The 19,363-nt window shown below is 41.8% G+C and overlaps 1 long non-coding RNA gene across 1 annotated transcript; it reads left to right on the top strand.

The window, feature by feature from the left end:
• Positions 1–229: 229 nt before the first annotated feature.
• On the top strand, positions 230–18,722 carry LOC115246999 (uncharacterized). The gene is made up of 3 exons (XR_003886097.1): positions 230–286; positions 10,559–10,651; positions 18,428–18,722. It is a non-coding gene; the product is annotated as an uncharacterized lncRNA (long non-coding RNA).
• The last annotated feature ends 641 nt before the right edge of the window (positions 18,723–19,363 follow it).

Here is a 19,363-nt window from a genome sequence, read left to right as displayed (position 1 = left end):
ATGAGAGTGCGATGGATCATTGATCAATAATAACAGTTTATTGAAAAAATTCTATGAATTATGGATTGTCATGTATTTGAGAGAGTAACTGCTATATATAAAAAAAAATAAAAAATCTCTTCCTCGCCCTCCTAGGCAGTGCCTCCTTCCTTCAGATTCGGGTCCTCTACCAGAGGCCTGGGAGTCTGAGGGTTCTGCGCAGGATCTTAGCTGTTCCTAGGACTGCACTCTTCTGGACAGAGATCTCTGGTGTGGTTCCTGGTATCTGTTGGAGCCATCTACTCAGGTTGGGTGTTACTGCCCCTAGTGTCCCGATCACCACTGGGACCACTGTTGCCTTCATCCCCCACATTCTCTCCATCTCCTCCTTCAGCCCTTGGTACTTCTCCAGCTTCTCGTGTTCCTTCTTCCTGATGTTGCTATCACTCGGGATTGCTACATCTATCACCACCACTGTCTTCCGGTGTTTATCCACCACCACATGTCACTATGTATTGGCTACTGGAACAAGGCATATATATCGTAGAATAAGGCAGGATTTGTTTGTAATATGAGTGAGTGCACACGTGTAATAAAGTTAATTGGTAACTATATATTTATTGAATTCTATTTTATAAGAGCATTTGATCCCCTCCATCTGTGGTGACCTTAGTTGGCACAGAGGTTAGCACGCTTGCCCAACAGCGAGAAGGTCACTGATTGGACCCCCAGTCATAGCATGCCTTTCTGTGTGGAGTTGTCTGCTCTCTCCATGTCTGGCTCTGGTTTCCCTCACCATCAAACGCAAAAGCAGGTCAGGTCATCACTAACCCAGGGTTTGTGAGGATTGTGCTCAGCGGTTGGTTCAATTCTTGGTAGATTTTGTAGTTTCATACTGTAGAGGGAGCCACAACATCACAGCTGATAGCAGCAGGTGTGTTCCTCAATCTGTCAGCACTGAAAATAGAGCAATAGTGAGAGGGCAGCATGCTGTCATATGAGTTCATTACACAAACAGCCGTATTCTGCTTACAGCTTCATATACATAAAAACACATGAATATAACAGGAAGTGGCAATGCAATTCAAAATTCAATAACCCAAATCATCATTATTTGCCAAGCACATTCTCACACAATATATGTAAAAAAAAAATCTGCAAGTCAGAGAACATGAATATTCAGAGCTACTGTGGTTAGACTGACATAGCTTAACCATGACTATGGCCCCAAATTAAAGCTTTTCCTTTTGCAACCTGAGTCAGAAAGGAGCTCTATAATAAGTTTATTCTACTTCCAACAGATGCAAGAAGCTCTGTGTGACTGAGACGCTTCCTTGAAGTGTGTGCATAAACAGCAGCAAGGGTGTTTACATGAGTAAAAATGGAGAAGCCTGCAGAGAGGATAGACCAGGAGTGTTTGACGGAGGGAGGAGGCAAAGGAAAGGAAGATCCCAAGGTGGAATCCACCCTCTCCTCACTGTTTGGAACGCTTAAAGAAAACAAATCCTTCTTATTAAACATCAGGCGGAAGACAAACCTTCTCTGGGCCCCACAATGTATGGCCACTTCACTTAGAACTCATATGAGCTGTGAACGCTCCCCTCTCTGACACCCACTTCTACTTCAGCAAGCAGATGTGTAGTTCCACAACTATTCCACTGACAGAAGTCCACCTAACCTTTTGGTCTTGGGCTTTAATGAGTCATTTTGTTCTTTCTTAGTCAATATTGTTAGAGCCAGTTAATTTATCTTTTATCATTCTATTAAATCCACTGGGGCTCTCTTTCCTGTTATGAAGGGTCTGATTAGCCACTTGGATCATTACCATGACTGACATTTCCTCATTTTGACAGTTGCATATTGCTGAAGGCATACTAACCATAAACATGTGGTTAATTCTACTTCTAGTGGTGTGTGCTGCCCCACCAAATAAATATTGTGGCTCAGTGGCTGTTTTAATGATTTAATTCATTGTATTACAGCTGATTGTAGTGGAACTAAATGCAGTCAGCCCAACAGAAGCTAAGGAAACGACGGATATGTTGCACTTTTATCTCAATCTTGAAGTGTTAATTATGTTGCCAGAACAGTTCGCAGTGGTTCCCTTCCAGCTCATTATTGTGTTAGCATAATACTTTCAACTCTAGTTGTACTAATTGGAGGTATTTGTGAAACAGTGCAGAGGGGGCATTAACATGCCTGAGGAGTTGCATGTATGAGGTGGGCTTTTCAAGGTGGCCTCGCAATTCCTTCTAAAAACGATCCAGAAAATGTCACGCTAAAGACAACAGGTGTTGAAGTCTTTAAGAATTCTCTGAACTACCAAGAACTCAAGGCAGAAATCTGTGGCTGACCTTGTAAACTATTGTTATCTAATAATAGCCCTCAGAACATGCCACATGGCTGACTGGAGCCCAACGAAGCCTTGAAGATGTTGGATTTCTGAGGTTGTCTGGAGCCTGTGTATAAATGCAGCAAGTTTCTCCTCATTATACTATTATGTGAATGGAAACCTGGCCAAGGATCTCATTTACTCAAGGAAACATGTGGGAACATTTATTGTTTCTCATCAAGGTTGCAGCATGTGCAGTTTGCATAAAATCACATTAAAAATAATACTAAAAAAAACACCAGATAAAAGGTTAAAATTCGTTTATGAACATTTTCAGCAGATGTATTAATTTTTACCAGCCAGGTATATTATTTGATATAACCAATATGTTCCACCAAACCAAAGCTGGAGTTCTTGTGGAGACTTTCAATCTAAGATTTGGCAAAAATAATTGGATTAAATAGTTCTGTGAACACAGTACAATATGAAACAATTAGCAACTCTAGTTGCAAACATTTCTAACTGCAATTTGCACTGTAAGATAATGAATATGAAATGATTGAAGCAAGTTCTAAATGGGGCCAATGACCCACTTGTCTCCTCCAAGTAAAAGATGTAGTCAACACAATCCTTTAGACAGAAAGAAGAGAGTTTGATTCAGTCGTTTTCTCATGTATGTGTAGATGGAAATAATGACCATTCTCTCATTCTATATGGATGACTAATTATGATGGACTGACTAATTAATACAGACTAAATTCAATTTGCTGCAAAAATGCTCCAGTGATTACCGTATTTTCACGACCATAAAGCACACTGTATTAAAAGGCGCAGTCTCAGTTATGGCTGCTATTTCTGTATTTAAAACATAAGGTGCACCGTATTATTAGGCGCATGCTGAAACATACAGTAAAAAATGACAACGGAAGTAAAACAGTGAGTTTCGACACATTTATTGAACAAAATATTTATTCTTCCACCACAAAACCATCAAAGTTTTCATCTTCTGTATCTGAATCAAACTATTTCAATGTCCAACATCCCAAATTCCTCTTCTTAATCATCTGAATCGGACTCATCGACTGGTTCCGCTTCAGCGTTGATTTTGTGAAAGCTCGTACAATACATGAAGACGGTATCATAGCCCATGCGTCTACAATCCACCCGCATATGGTGGCATAACCTGCCCGCCACTGCCGCTCATAGTCTTTGTGAAGCAGTGTTCGCCTTCCGTCATCCAGCGCTCTGTCCGTTTCCGTGGCAGCTGAGAACCACGGTGAACGAAGACTTCTCGTGCCCCGTTGTGCGAATCGCCACCGTGCTGGTCCCTTTTTCTCCACTTTGTGGGTCAAAGGGATGTTAAAAGTCAGAGGGATCTCATCCATGTTGGTGATGTGGCTGGGCGCGGTTATCTTGTCGCGGCAGTAGGTGCGGAAGATGGCCACCCTCTCCTGGTAATCCGCACCGTCTCCCTAATTAACATGGTAAGCTGGTCGTCCTCACCATTGTTGACCATTTTCCAAAGTGGCCCGTTTTGTCACTCTGCCGAATTTACCTTCTGCATTTGAGTCTGAAGATGTTTCTGGTGCTCCACCCAGGATGAGGACACCCTTGATCTTACATCATGTCTTCTGTCTCCAAGGTATTCCTGTGAATATAGTTTCTGACCAAGGACACCAGTTTGCATATTGGAAAGAATTCTACAGTCAGCTTGGGGCCATGTCCGGCCTTTCCATGGAGTTTCACCATCAGTTCAATGGTCAAACAGAATGCAAGAATCGGGAGATGGCTTTGTTTGTTTTCCAGAATCCTTTGTCGTGGTCTAAACAGGTGCTGTGGGTAGAGTATGCCCAAGTTCATTGGCCCGGTTCCAATAGAAAGGGTCATAAATCCACTTCCTCCACCTCCTTGTCTCATTGATGGTGGTGCAGCTTATTCAGTCAGGCGCCTGTTATGGGAACTTTTTTGGGGAAGTGAACTGCAGTACTTGGTGGATTGAGAGGGATATGTGCCAGGGGAAAAGTCCTGGTTTCCAGCTCGTCACATCCTGGAATGAGCTGCTGGCTGCCGGCATCTTGAGCAGGTCACAGGTAGGCCTTCGATTGGTTGAATCAGCACAGTTTCTATGCCTCGTCCTTATGAAGGTGACAACTCTATAGTTTAGGAGTTGTCACCCCCCCTCCTTTCTGCCCAGTTTAACCAAATAGACTGTTGTTAGTATGTTAAATATTAAATTATAATAGTACTGGGCCTAAAATTGAGCCTTTGGGTAATTTCATGGATCCCTGAGAAACTACTTTTCAAAAGTGAGAGGGCAGCATTTTATCTCCATGAGATAAAATCAAAAGATTATTAAAAGACAGTATCAAGAATGCTGACCAGGTGTCTTAGTCTGTATAAAAGAATTGGGTGATTCTCTGTATCAAAAGCATTGCTTAAATCAAGTAACAGAAGGACTGTAAACTTGTGTATGTGCAAATTGCAACCAAGATTGTCAAAATTTTCAATAGCGCAGTCTCTGGACTTTCTTTTAGGTTCTTAAACTGACCATTACTGTCAAGGCAGTCAGTTATTAATCTTTATCATCAAACTTTATTTATATAGCGTCTGTTACAGTCAAAATTGTTTCTAGGCGCTTTACAGAATCCCAGGGCCTGACCCCAAACAAGCAACAGTGGCAAGGAAAAACTCCCCTTTAACAGGAAGAAACCTTGAGCAGGACCAGGCTCATGTAGGGGGACCCTCCTGCTGATGGCCAGCTGGGTAGAGAGAGAGGAGAAGGGGGAGGGGGACAGGTAGAGGAGAGAATAGGTAGAGCATAGAAATACATACAGAAATACATTATATTAAGTAAAATAAGGTGGATTCAAGTTGAGTGGGTCAGCGGGGTCAGAGGTCAGTAGGTCAGCATGCAGCTCTGAAGGTGTAATACCTGTAGATGAATACAGAAGAAGGGGGGCAGAAAAACTACACAAGAAATAACATCACTAGTCTACTTGGTGAGGAGGAGAGGAGAGGAGAGGAGAGGAGAGGAGAGGAGAGGAGAGGAGAGGAGAGGAGAGGAGAGGAGAGGAGAGGAGAGGAGAGGAGAGGAGACCATTTCCCAGTGGGGTGACAGAGGCCTGTCAGGTGATCATGTTTCTGGACCCCGGGAGCCTCAGCCAATAGCAGCATAACAGCATCTGAGAGCGGAGCGGTCAATTGGGCTCATAAGGTGTCACTAGCTCCTTCAGGTAGGATGAAGCTAGGTCTCTGAGGACAGTTTCTGATCACAGCATGAGCTCCCACTAAACCGCTTATCCAGGGTCGGGTCGCGGGGGCAGCAGCCTAAGATGAGAAGCCCAGACTTCCCTTTCCCCAGCTACTTCTTCCAGCTCATCCGGAGGGATCCCCAGTCGTTCCCAGAACAGACCAGTCGAGAGACATAGTCTCTCCAACGTGTCCTGGGTCTTTCCGGGGGTCTCCTACTGGAGGGACATGCCCTGAACACCTCACCAGGGAGGCGTCCAGGGGGCATCCTAACTAGGTGCCCAAGCCACCTCATCTGCCTCCTCTCAACGCAGAGGAGCAGTGGCTCTACTCCGAGCTCCTCCCGGATGGCAGAGCTTCTCACCCTATCTCTAAGGGAGAGCCCAGCCACCCTACGAGGAAGCTCATTTCGGCCGCTTGTACCCGTGATCTTGTTCTTTCGGTCATGACCCAAAGCTCATGACCATAGGTGAGGGTAGGAACGAAGATCGACCGGTAAATCGAAAGCTTCACCTTTTGGCTCAGCTCTCTCTCCACCACTACGGACCGGTGCAGAGTCCGCATTACTGCGGACGCCGACGATCAGTCAAGGTCAATACGGAGAAATCAGTACAAAAATCAAAGACTGACTGAAACAAAAACTATTATTATTATTATTATTATTATTATTGTTATTATTATTATTATTATTATTATTATTATTATTATTAATATTATTATTATTGTTTGAGAAAACAAAAAGTCTAAAAATTAATTTGAATCCAGAGCTGTGATTTTCTGTCAACATCCATCTTAAAATTCTGCACTAAGCTTAGATCAGGTATGAAGTAAGAATTCCACTGACATCGGTATGGACCAGGTAGGAGGCATAAACATGAACAGTCAGAGTTCTTTTGCAAGCAAGCATAGACAACGTCTTCAGAAAAAGCCACTTCAGTGATTAGAGGCAGACACATATCTGATTCTATAGTGGAGGTCCCATTCTTGTACAACAATAATGCACCATTTCCTCACTGCAGTTTCCCATGATAGTTGGCCAGATGTAGGCACCTACCTATCTGATGTAATAACTAGTGGAGCCTGAAGGAGTGCAGTGGAAGACTCTAGGGAACACAAGACTTTCTCCAGGAAACACAAACATGGGAAAGTGCTACAAAATGCTTTGTCCCTGTTGAATTCACTTTCCAATAGCTGTTGTTCCAATTTATTCTCTTAGATAATTGAATAACAATTATCTATTCAATTATTTTGCTGATGCAAATTATTCTAAAATATATTTTTTTTAATTAAGTTAAACTATCTTAAAAAGGGGGTTCTTTTAAATATTAACTCTTTACCAGTGTTAGGAGGAACATTTATGTGATAGTTTTAAGAGTTAACCTAGGGCCGGACCCCCAACAAGCAAGTGGAAGAAGAAGAAGCCTTGAGTAGAACCAGGCTCATAGAGGGGAGACCGTCATGGTGATGGCCGGGGTAAATAAGGGTAAAGGAGGAGGAGAAAGGAGGACAGTACAGACAGAAAAGATGAGGAAAACATACAGACATCTTACAAACACATTTCTTAATGACACAGAGGATGCAACGAGTAAACTGAGGGGGTCTGAGCTCTTTAGTTCCTGGAGCTCGATGTCTTCACAATTAGGTGCCCACGCAAATATGTGTACTGTATACTGTATTTTAATTGTAGTAAAGATTTAATCAGTGAAGGTCTTACTTGTTTGGATTTATCATACCATACAAGACGCTGTTCACTTCAGAGTCAATGTAACATCTCTCCCTTGAACAGGACTGCGACATGTCCATACATCTTTTGCAGTGCCTTTTCTTGCAGCCTCAGTATTTGTTTTTTTGTGGCTACACCACTAGACGTAAACTGATCAAATCTGCTTTGGGAACCACAGGTTACCAAACTCCTACCTCTGCAGCATTAGTGAAAGGTTTTTTTTGGTTTGTTTTTTTGACAGTTGTCTTGGTCTACTGACCCAGTCTCTGATGGGTGTCTTTAAGGGTTCCCAGGGTAAATATCCAACATCACATCAGTTCTTTATGTAGCTAAATGTTCCATCTGGTTGCTCTAGGCCACTGCACTCCTGTCCTCCACACATGATCCTTTCCAAAGGGAAAGCTTTGGAAAAATGGAAGCTGAATCAACATTTAGGATTTAAGTCCTGTCAAGGCCTCACTCCAGAGGCAGAGGAGGAGCAGGTGGAAAAACTAGGACATTTAGCTTGAAGGAGGAAGTGACATGAAACCCTGCAGAGGAGCTGGAGGAGGTGTTTGTGTATGTTCTCTCAAACATGACTCGCTCAGTGTGATCAATCAGCTGTTCACAGTCCCCCTAGTCTTTGATGATGCACATGCTATCTATCTAACTATTGAGCATAGCATTGCTGTTTTAAGGCAAACACGGATCATTTATTATGTATTAGATATATGTGTCAATATCATGACAAAGCATTTTTGATTTCTTTGCAAGTGTACTGAGAAAAAAACAAACTCGAATATTCTTTCACAGCACTTGAAAGCAATGTTCTTCCTGTATAATGTATCATATGGAATTTTATGAACAGACCTCTATGTCTGACAGTTTGGGTTGCATCCTGCCGCCTTCCTCAGAAGTGTCACGCAGCGGTGATGTGACGTGTCTCGTCTGCCCCTAGGGGGATGTCGCTGCAAAAATCAGCTTAAAACTGCTGGCTAGACACATCGCACCAACACCATGTGACACTTCTGAGGAAGGGAACAGGACACAGCTGAAATTGTCAGGTATGATGAAGACACGGAGGTCTGTTCATAAAAGCAGTCCCTCTGGCTGAGCTCCAAAGCTCAGGGGGAAGGGTCCAGAGAATCAACTATTTTGATGCTGCTCCTTAGTAAAAGACACTTGAAAACAACAAACAGGGAATATTCACAGGACCAATTACTCTTCTTTCATCCCAAGGATGATCAAAATTTGTGTGATTTAATCTACAAGGAATTCATCAGATTCTCAGTACAGATGTGGACGAGATTCAGTCAGGAAGTAAAGACTGAAACAAAATGCAATCCATTTAGAACTGTGTTGTAATTTACAAAGTCAGAAAACTGTCAAGATTTTATGGAGCCCTAAAGCTACTGAGTGATGTAGGAGATCCCCTTTTCCTGCTCTGCACACAGCTGGGTCACCAGTTGAGTAACAGGAGGGATTATTGCAGTGTCTATGGCCCCTTCATTTTTGCATTCGGACCGGCTCATAGTTCAGAGCAGGCACTTCTCCCCTGGCATAAGAACCATTACTCCTAAATCCCACCCACTCTGAAATAATCAATGAGGATTTTTAAATGCCCTTCTAACTCCATTTTGATCAAGTACCGTAAACATCTTTGTTGCAGGGCCAATATTAGCCAATCACAGTGCCAAATTTTTTTGTTATAGAGGTGACCAATGTTCCATATCTATGATGAAGGATAACAGAGCCTCACAAACAAGCCAATTGTTCTGGCTCGTTGAACAGTAAAAACTACCATTGTCAGTCGTACTGCTTCACATTCATTGTGGCTAAAATGCATGAAAGGTACAAGCAAGAAACATGCCATGGTTATATGGTTTGTTTGTTCTTTATTTTATCTATATTTCAATTGCTTAAAGCAGCATTATTTGATTTGAAGGTGTAGTTTGATATAGGCACATTTTTGACAGCCCTCATTTTATTTGCTGTAGTTTACTATTACATTTACATTTTATCAAATATATTGTTTGATATCATTCTAAATTCAATCATTTCAGATAACTTTTGAACAGAATTTCAACCATTTGTCTGGCACCATTTGCCGGTCACATTGTTTGGTGTCAGCTTTTTCCTCTTTTTCTCTTCTTTTTAATGACGGTGAAAAGGAAATGAAAAATTATTTTTCAGGGAGGTAGTCAGTTGAACTGATTAAGAAGTCGACTTTTCCTGTTACTACGTTCCTATAAGTACTTGGTGCAAAAGGGACTTATGCTAGTTGGTTAGCTCAACACTATACCAAACAATTACATATATGTCTGTGAGCAGGCCTCTGACATCAAACCTATGACACTGCTAATTTGTCTATAATTGACACATTTTTTACATGAAAGTTATGAATATTAGGTAAACAATTATATGATCTTCCAGCGTTCCCAGGTCTGGTCCAGTCTGCCCCCTCATGATTTCCACTCATGTTGTGCTGTTATAACCACGACATGGGGTGGCGGTACCTCAGTCTCTATGGCACTAGGCAGGAAGGCTGAGGTTCATGGTTCAAGCCCTGGTGCCGAAGGTTTTCTGGTAGCAGAGGAGGTGCCAGGACACCTTCTGAGCACTGCCCAGGTGTCCTTGAGCAAGGTACCAAACCCCAAATTGCTCATCTTGGGTCTTCAATGAGCAGGTTTCACATTCAGAGGTGTGTCCTGTCTTTACCATATGCAGTGGGGCTCCAGCTCCCTACCCATGACTCCAAAAGGGATAGAACCATAAAGAAAACTGAGAGATCACCGCAGTAAGGCGACTGTTGACTTTTCTTCCCATTTTGTAGCTGTCTGTGCTAGCTATTCCTATTTCTGAGCTCTGTCTTTTTCCACTTATGTGCAGAGATGTACCTTTTTTCATGGCAAACTAATTTTGTAGCATGGAAAAAGGTCTGAAGCATTTTATACATGCAACATTTTTCATTATTAGTTTGTCTAATTAGCATTACAATAATAGAAATAATAAACTTTGCTTTAAATGTTGTGCATTCATGCTGGGATAAACCATGGCAAATAATTGATAAAAATGGTATTCATTCTGAAATAACCTCCAAGCAAATATAACTATTTTGATTCAGACCCAAGAATTCTAATTATATTTATATATACTTGAAGGGGCAAATTCACCGCCACTTCTTGAAACAAAAACACCTTTATGCTCTTGGCAGGAGAAAACAGAGGGACCTGTTACATCAAGCACCCAAAATACAGACACAGACAAACCTGATCATAAAAACGTTTCATCCTCAGAAAGGCTACTGAAAGGTGCAACAAGCAATGTGCAGACGGAGGAGGTGGATCTGTGAACCAGGAGCTGCAGGAATAGAAAAAATCAAGACAAAGGTGAGTACCAACACCCGCAAAGGCTCAGCTGTTGAAACTGCTTGAACCAGTCTGACTCAAAGGCATATGAACCTGGCAGGTCAGGATCCAGTTTACTGATGCAACTGAAGAAAACAAGAGCCTTCTAAATACAAATAAACATCTGTACCATCTGCACAAAGAGGGAGTGGGGGCACGGTGAAGCCAAATGCTTCCGACAGAGCAGCTGCGACTGAGCTGAGAACATGTGACCAGAGATTAAATAAAGTAACCTGCATGGGATGAGGGGTTTAGACCCCCTGGTACATGGATGATCTGGTCTCCACTGTAGAGGTCTGTCCCATCTGGGAAGTGTCCACAGCTGTGTTTTCACTCAGTTTGTCACTGAAAGCCACCTGGAGAGGCTCCTTAACCAAAACAGCTTTTAAGATCATTGACTTAATATGGAATTGGGGGTGGGGGGGTGGGGGGTGGCGGAAATCTGGAGACTTAAAATGGGTATTGGGGGTGAAAGAACCCAAGATAAGAAAGAAAACAATACAATATACTGCCTATGTAGCTTGAAGTCTGTTTTAATTTCAGATCATCACAAAAAGTAAGCTACAACAATCATTTTCACAAGCAGCAATTATCCGGTGGACTATTAATTTAACCAAAATTGGATGAGCCAAGCACTCCATAATGTGATGGTGACCATGGAAACTGGGACTCACCATGTGCATCTACTACACGTCTGTCCATCCCGGGGGGTTGCCTCATCTGTGGCTCGCCTCCAGGTCTCTTCTTGTTCCTAAAAGGTTTGCCGGACCCTGTTTGCGGGTCTAAGGACAGAGGATGTCACAAGTGTGCCGCTTGTAGAGCCCTCCAAGGCAACAATGGTCGTGATTTTGGGCTTTAATCAACTTAAATACAGTGAACTTCCAATTTTAATGTGCACATAGGAATGATAGCAACAGACAGATTAAAAGCAGCTGAAAATTTTGGCTGGCCAGCCTATTTGAAAAAGTTAGTCAAACTTTGTTGACTTTTTGACATTTTTCCCCAAGTGAAATTAGCAAATTAGCTAACAGCAATCCAAACCATCTCAAGTGCACGTGTCTCTTCTCATATTTAAAGAAAGAAATAAGGAGTAATGTATCTTTTTTTTTTCTTTTTTCATCCTGCTCATCTTTCACTACTTGGCTTCCCCTAGTGGAATAGCGCACTTCTGTTGTTGGGTCAATTTGCCGTCATTTTATTTTTTATTTTGCCAGTTACTCTTTCACAGAGACACAGGAGGTGCTGCCTCCAGATCAGCGTCGGAGGTGTTCCGTTGCCCTTTGCGTCCCCAAAACAATACTTACTTCTTAAATCAGTACGATAACCATAAATAATTCAAACGAATGGGTTTTGTGAGTATAGACAGTTACAAAATATTAGGATAATTTTGGACGTTCTTTTACAAAACTAAGTTTGTTCGTTACCTGCAGCAGCTGCCTTCCACTACTTCTTTCCACTTAGTTTTATATTCAAACTTAAAATTTGAAAGTTTCCTCATGCATGCATACGTCCATCCATAGAACATGAACATGATCTGCAGTGAACGGACCTCCTGATTAAATCTGCACTCTTATGACAACTTCCCAAACACTAACTGAAATATGAATCACTTTTGGTGACACTTTGGTTGTCAAGACAAATTGCTGAATGATGATGAACGGGACATTTTCAGGTCTGTGAAAATACACTTTTAAAGTGTTTTAAAATTATTTTCTATTTCCAAATGCAAAACAACATAGTGCTGCTGTGGGTGATTCATCTAATCATGGAATTCCTTAAGAGGGGGCACCAGACCTCCAGAAGGGTTCATAAAGAGCTTCTACTCTTTGTTCATGCTTCAAAAACAGCAAGAAGACAGACAATAATTCATATTTTATGAATATAATACTGTGTATACAGTACATGCTAGCATGTAATTTTCTCTCATTGTAAAATACAGGAAACTGAATTCATATCAGTTCTATAGCATATAGCGCATGATCACCTGACAGGCCTCTGTCACCCCACCTACATGGTCTCCTCTCCTCTCCTCTACCTGTCCCCCTCCCCCTTCTCCTCTCTCTCTACCCAGCCGGCCATCAGCAGGAGGGTCCCCCTATATGAGCCTGGTCCTGCTCAAGGTTTCTTCCTGATAAAGGGAAGTTTTTCCTTGCCACTGTTGTTTGTTGGGGGTCAGGCCCTGGGATTCTGGAAAGCGCCTAGAAATGATTTTGATTGTAACAGATGCTATATAAATAAAGATTGATTGATTGATATCATTGTATGTCAGTGGTCTAGAGGAAAAAGATATCTCATCACAATGATGTGTACACATTCTAAACAACAAGAACACCACTTAGAAAGGTGATAAAAAGTGATCAGAAGTAACTGCTTAATGTGAAAATGGTACGACCCTCTTTTGTCGTAGGGTTAGGGTGATTCTGGACTCTAACTTTTTTTAATGCACCTTCCAGTACAACCTAAACACATCTGTGAATCTCACCTGTTACAGTCAGCCAAGAGCAAAATGTTTGTTACTTACCTGTCCAGGAGAGGGCAACTTCTCCCCAATGACCATTGTTTCTTTAGAGGTCATTTTCAGATCCTGGTGATCTTTAGTTGAAGGTTTCCTTTTGAATTGTATCACTTAAAAATACTCCCACATGCTGTAGCCTTTTATAGGGAAGGTGGAGGTGGCAAATAACACCAATGTACACCGATATACATGAAGCTGACTTGTAAAATGCTGGAGATCAACACATGAGTTCTGTGACATCGTACTACACTCCTGATGTAATGACACCTTTCAATTTTCTCACAGCAAATTTCGCTTGTTGTCCTTTTAAACAGAGGTTTTGACCACATCAGAAGCACAACAGAGATGTGTTGAAGATGTGTCCAAGTGCTCAGTAGAAGAGATGAGAGGATCCTCTGTTACATTGATGAAATCATAAAGACCACTGATTCATCATGACCATTGATTCCATTCATCTTCTGATTAAATGAGCAGCATAGTGGTCCAATTGAAATTAAACTTATGGGAAAAGTCCATCCATCCATCCATCCATCCATCCATCCACCCACCCACGCACCCATCCATCCATCCATCCATCCATCCATCCATCCATCCATCCATCCATCCATCCATCCATCCATCCATCCACCCACCCACGCACCCATCCATCCATCCATACATCGATCCATCCATCCATCCATCCATCCACAGTGAGAGGATGTTTCAGACAGCTCATTTGTCACAGTTTCAGCATCAGTCTTCCAGTCATTAGATGAGATAATGCAGTCTCCTTATCTCAATAATCATCAGGCTCATCTTCTACTACTAAAGGTTTGTCAGCTGATATAGCAACAATGCTTAGAAACTTAAAAGTAATGGAACCAATTGGTCATCTGCATTTGTGTGCATAAGTAAGTTCTGCAGATCCAGATACCAAATTGACCGTGTGATGTAACACTGTAGAGTCAGTTGTCCAATCTTCATTTATTATTCTTTTACCCATTGGAAAGATCACCTTAGTCATCATCCCAACAGTTGGCCCCTAAAAAAGGTGTGTTCTTGAAGGTGCTTCAAAGGGTTCGTAGCAAAAACACAACTAAAAATATGCTGAGTCTGTATCGGTTGAAGCGCTGACAAAATGGATGACTTTAATTGTGAGTGGATGGATGCTCAAATGATGTGTTACTTTTCTTTAGTAGCAAAAAACTCTACCTGGATCATTCATGTCTTACAGAACAATCTGTTCTCTTTCCTATTTTTATACAGCAGGATTTCTCTTGATGTGTTCATTAATCAGATGCAATTTGCACTTTTGCCAGAGCAAATCTTTAATCTATTTAAACACACATAAGTTGTGATCAGTACAGTTGTGGAATAATGGCGCATATGCAAAGGCCTGAATCCTTGAGCCAAACCAGAACTAGGCTGCATGACAGAAGAAGTTGGGAACAGGATCTTCAGCACATGTAAACAGAGTCAGAGAGGGAGGCATTAGATCAAGATCCACAAGTTGGATCTTAACAGCCCCTCCTCCTCCTGCTGTTACAAGAAGAGTTGCCCGGCTGGCTGCCAAAGATATTCACTACAAAGGACTACTGATTCAAACTTCTTTTCCTGTTTAGACAAGGCCTCAGGTATGCAGCTTGTTCCCAGGAACAAATGCACTATGAGCTAAAGACAACCGAATGGCTTGTTGGAATGTTTGTGCATACTGTACATGTGTGTGTATATATTGCATTCTATTGCATTCTATCGCATTTGGACAGGCGTTTGATTACCAACAGGCAAACATTGAAGAAACAAACCTGAGGTCACATCAGTGTTATTCACTCATGCTCTGGGTATTCGTTAGTGACAAAAACAGTGACAAATAGCTCAAAACATTGTAGGTGAGAATATTAAATTTCAGTTATTACAGAAGTCATCAGCTGAACCTCAATAATGACATACAAATAAAGAGCTGAAGTAAACGATATATCCATTAGCAAGGGGTTTAGCTTATTACATGAAAAATGTCCCACTCCGAAGATGAATTAATGAGCTGGGCTACTGAGTGTAATCAGACTCTCTTCCCTGCAATGTGCACACAAAGATAGGGTCCAAGTCAAGCGATTTGGGGGGAGCATTTGAAGGAAGGGGCCCTGATCTTTAAAGCCTATGCATTGTTTTGTTATCACATGCATTTTAATGTTTATTTGAATATTATTTTAGAATTGAAGTTCCAGAAGATGTCTACCTAGACCCCCCCCCCCCCCCCCCCCCCCCCCCCAGGTTAAGTTCGAAAGTGTCATAATTAAAAAAGCAGTGATGGTATCTACAGTGAAAAAGGAGGGGGCTGTTTTAAATTGGCTTCGTTCAACAGAAAATTCCATTGCTGTGAAAGAGCTTAACCACAATGCAACTTCTGTTCTCGAGATGAAACAAAGAAGGTTTGTGCAAACTGTCTCTCAGGAAGGCTCAAGTGCCGCAGGCAAATACCCCACACAGCTGATGCATTCTTTTAGATTTAGTATATATATATATGTATTAAATGTCTTTGCATACTGCTAGGGTCTGCTGGGGTGTTTGGAGCATGATTTCCATTTTATATTATTGAATGAAATTAGCATTAGCAAATGTGTGGCAAAGATTTCCTCCTTCAAGCCTTGTCGACGCATGTTGAGCTAGGTTAGCTCCACAGGTAAATGACTGGCAAATCCCGTGAATGGAAACGTCATGAAGACTTCAAGAGGCTGTTATAGTGTAAATGTAAAAACCCTCTTATTTCTCTGTTATATATGTTTTTATTGTTGCTTATATAACGCAGGTATTTTCTAGTTTGGGGTGAATAAAGTACGTGTTGATCTGTCCAGCATGTTGTATTGACCGTTGTAAAACACACATCGAGCCAGATCGGAGCCTTTGCTAGATACATTATGTGTGTAATTCATTATTGCAGTCTGAGGAAAAGATATTTTCAAAGGAAAAACTGAAATATGCAGTCAAGTGTGGAGATGTACTTTTTAGGGCTTTGATGACAGTGTTGACACAAGTTTATGTGTTCAGCAGCAACAACTAATGATCTAATCTATGCCTCATGGGCCAAAGTTGATTCAGGCAGTGTTATTGTCTGTGAAATAAATATGAAGATGAAGAAACGTACAAGGCGTAACTCAAACCCATTTCAACCTTCAACTTAGTCAAACACTTCATTTCAACCGAAGCGCAACAACCTTTATTGTTATTGAAGACAAAACTGACGGCAGAAAGAATAAAAATCAGCAACAGCAGAAAAAAGCAATAATAGCCTGTTGGAACATTTCGACGTAAAACAGTCAAAATGTGTTTTTAGTATTTCAAAAATACTTCTTATTATTCCTTCCTTCACAATGTCTCTTATTATTCTTGTTGGTGATGTCACAAATAAGCTTACTCTGCTATGCAGTAGATACCTCCGCAGTAGCACCACCCCTGGAACAGTGACTTTACCTGAAAGGATCAGAAACCGCAGATGTTGCAGCTGTGTAACACACACACACACACACACACACACACACACACACACACACACACACACACACACACACACACACACACACACACACACACACACACACACACACACAGTACTGTGATAGTTTAAGGTAGGAATTCAGGGAGTTGTCTTATGATGCTAAGTCTTACAATAACAAACACTTTCATGTGTATCCTTGCAGTGTGAGCTAGCATTTAGAACCTGTTTTCATTCAACTTCCAACTCTAGTGTATAAATGCAGGACTGGACGTGTTAGATGCAGACCTTTAGTACAGGCCAGAAGAAAAGCACACCATTCTTCTGGTTAAGGGTGGAGTCTGCAATTAAAAAAAGAAAAGAAAAACACTTCTTCATATTTGTTAAAAACTGTCACTATGACAGTGATTTGTGAAAAAAACTCTCAGCCCTCTCCGTCCCTGTGTTGTGTCGCTAATTTGATGCGCAGGAAACCAGAGAAAAGAGGCTGTGGTGTCAATAATTTCTCCTGCGTGCAGTAGGTCTACTGATGGCAGGCACACACACGCACACACACTCGCACTGGCCTGTTACTTTAGGGTTAGGTTACTTTAAATAAAAAAGAATGTGACAGATTCCGAGACAAAACATGGCTAAACATTGGAGTTGCTGTTGTGGTCAGGCTCACAAACAACAATACGCTCCTCTTGAGAACAGAGTGAAATTCACCAGATATTTACTCGACTATAATGTTATTTATAGCATTACTGAGGCTAATTGGTTGTAAACAAACATTTAAATTTAACGTACATGCATATAACTTTATAGCTATCATGCCACAGGTTAGTTTACTAGTTATATTATCATGTTATCTGGTTTATTCCTACTTGTGTTAAGAGCTGGGGGAAGGGGGGGCAGTGAGGTGAGACTAATATTTCATTACAGAAGTCGAAGTTTATCTGATTTCTTGGTTTTAGAACCATTCCCATCCAGGGCCTGCAAAGTGTTCCCATTCTCCCCCAGCCCCCCATTTCCATTAACAAGTCAAGCAGACAGATCTGTTGGGTGAGAGCAACAGACCTGTCTGTCTGATAACAGATTGCGCATGTTAGCTGCCAAAGAGGTATTGAACTAGGCCAGAGTCGTCTTTTTGCCATCAAATTGGCAATATGGCCAACTGTCTGGATCAACCCCTTCAGAATTCAAACTATACTCCTTTCTCACCCAAAGAGAAAGACTATGGAGGACTATTTGGTTCCAATAAATGGTACTGTTCACCCTTCCTCCACTCCTATAGAAGATGGGTTATTCTGCATGGAGGAAACAAGGCGATTCTCTTAACCTTCGCATTGACTATTGGGGGGTCAGAGATGTGTAAATGGATTTAGAATGTTGGTACTGTCGGTGCTTAATTATGCAGAGATTCATCTATTTCCTGTCACCCCCCTATGCTGGTCTGTCTGTGCATCTCCTCCTCCATTGGTGCTTCCATGTCCCTCCTTCCTTCATCCCTAACTGCCCTGATCACACTCAGCTTTGGCTTGTTGGAATCTCACTGTCCTGATCCTGCTTTTTAGTCAGGGTGTTTGTGTTTTTCTTGCTCTGTGATTCCCGGAGGGAGCGTGGATGACCCATCTCTTTGCTCAGTGCTGGTTGGGAGTCCTTGTAAGCAGCCAACACCAGCTGGTTACAGTCAGATTGTCCGTCCTGTCTGTGGTACCTAGAGTGTTCAACATTCTTTGAACTAGTGATGTTTTTCCTTGACTAATTCTAGCCTTTTGTTCTCTTTCCTAAGGTCAACATGGGTGCCTCTCCGATGAGCACCTCACCTTTAGTCTGCCTCTCACAACACTCACCTTCACACCTTGAAATATTGGAAATAAACCCTTTTTCACCACAAGTTGCTTCACCTGTTTCCACCTGTCAGGTCCCACCTTGTATTTTGGGAACAAATTGTAACAATGACCACATGACCGGAACAAAGAAAGGGAAAAAAAAGTTCAACACCAATGAGCTATAAATTAATTAACATATACCCGGGAATCCTGGAACCTTCACATTTGGCTTTGCTCCAATCCAAAGAGTGGTGCTCTACTGGATGGAGTCCCCAGTAGTACAGCAAACCTGAAATACAACTGTGGTGTCACCAAAGTTGATAAAACCAGCATGTGGATGCTGGCAGAGAATTGAATGAAGCCTTGCATCCAAACATAAATCTGGATCAAATTTGAGTCCTAAATTCCTAAAAGAAAATATCTCCATAAATGCAGGAGGAACACATTAGTGCTCCTTCATGCGAGGTGATTTGTCAGTGTCTGGCTATACATCAGTGACCAGAGCTGAAACTGCCTTCTGACAGTTCTGTTTTCCAATCAATCAATCTTTATTTATATAGCGTCTGTTATAATCAAAATTGTTTCTAGGCGCTTTCCAGAATCCCAGGGCCTAACCCCCAACAAGCAACAGTGGCAGGAAAAACTCCCCTTTAACAGGAAGAAACCTTGATGTGATGTACACGTGGGCTGAAAGATGAAAGGGGAAGGAAAAGCATATCTGTGGAAGTTGTGTCAGCAGCTGTTAGCTATCGGTGTGAAAGCTCCTCTCAATGTTGTAAATGGACAAGGTTGCTCTGGCAAGAGTGAGAAGGTCAGACAATGACCTGCTGACTTGTGAAGGATCAGGCTCACCTGGAGTAGGTGGCTCCAATCGAGCTGTAAAGTTGGATGAAGAT

This window comes from Takifugu rubripes, chromosome 2, assembly GCF_901000725.2.
Source record: "Takifugu rubripes chromosome 2, fTakRub1.2, whole genome shotgun sequence".
Taxonomy (NCBI): Eukaryota; Metazoa; Chordata; class Actinopteri; order Tetraodontiformes; family Tetraodontidae; genus Takifugu; species Takifugu rubripes.
Note: the sequence above shows the minus strand (reverse complement) of the source record. Positions and strands in the feature narration are given on the sequence as shown.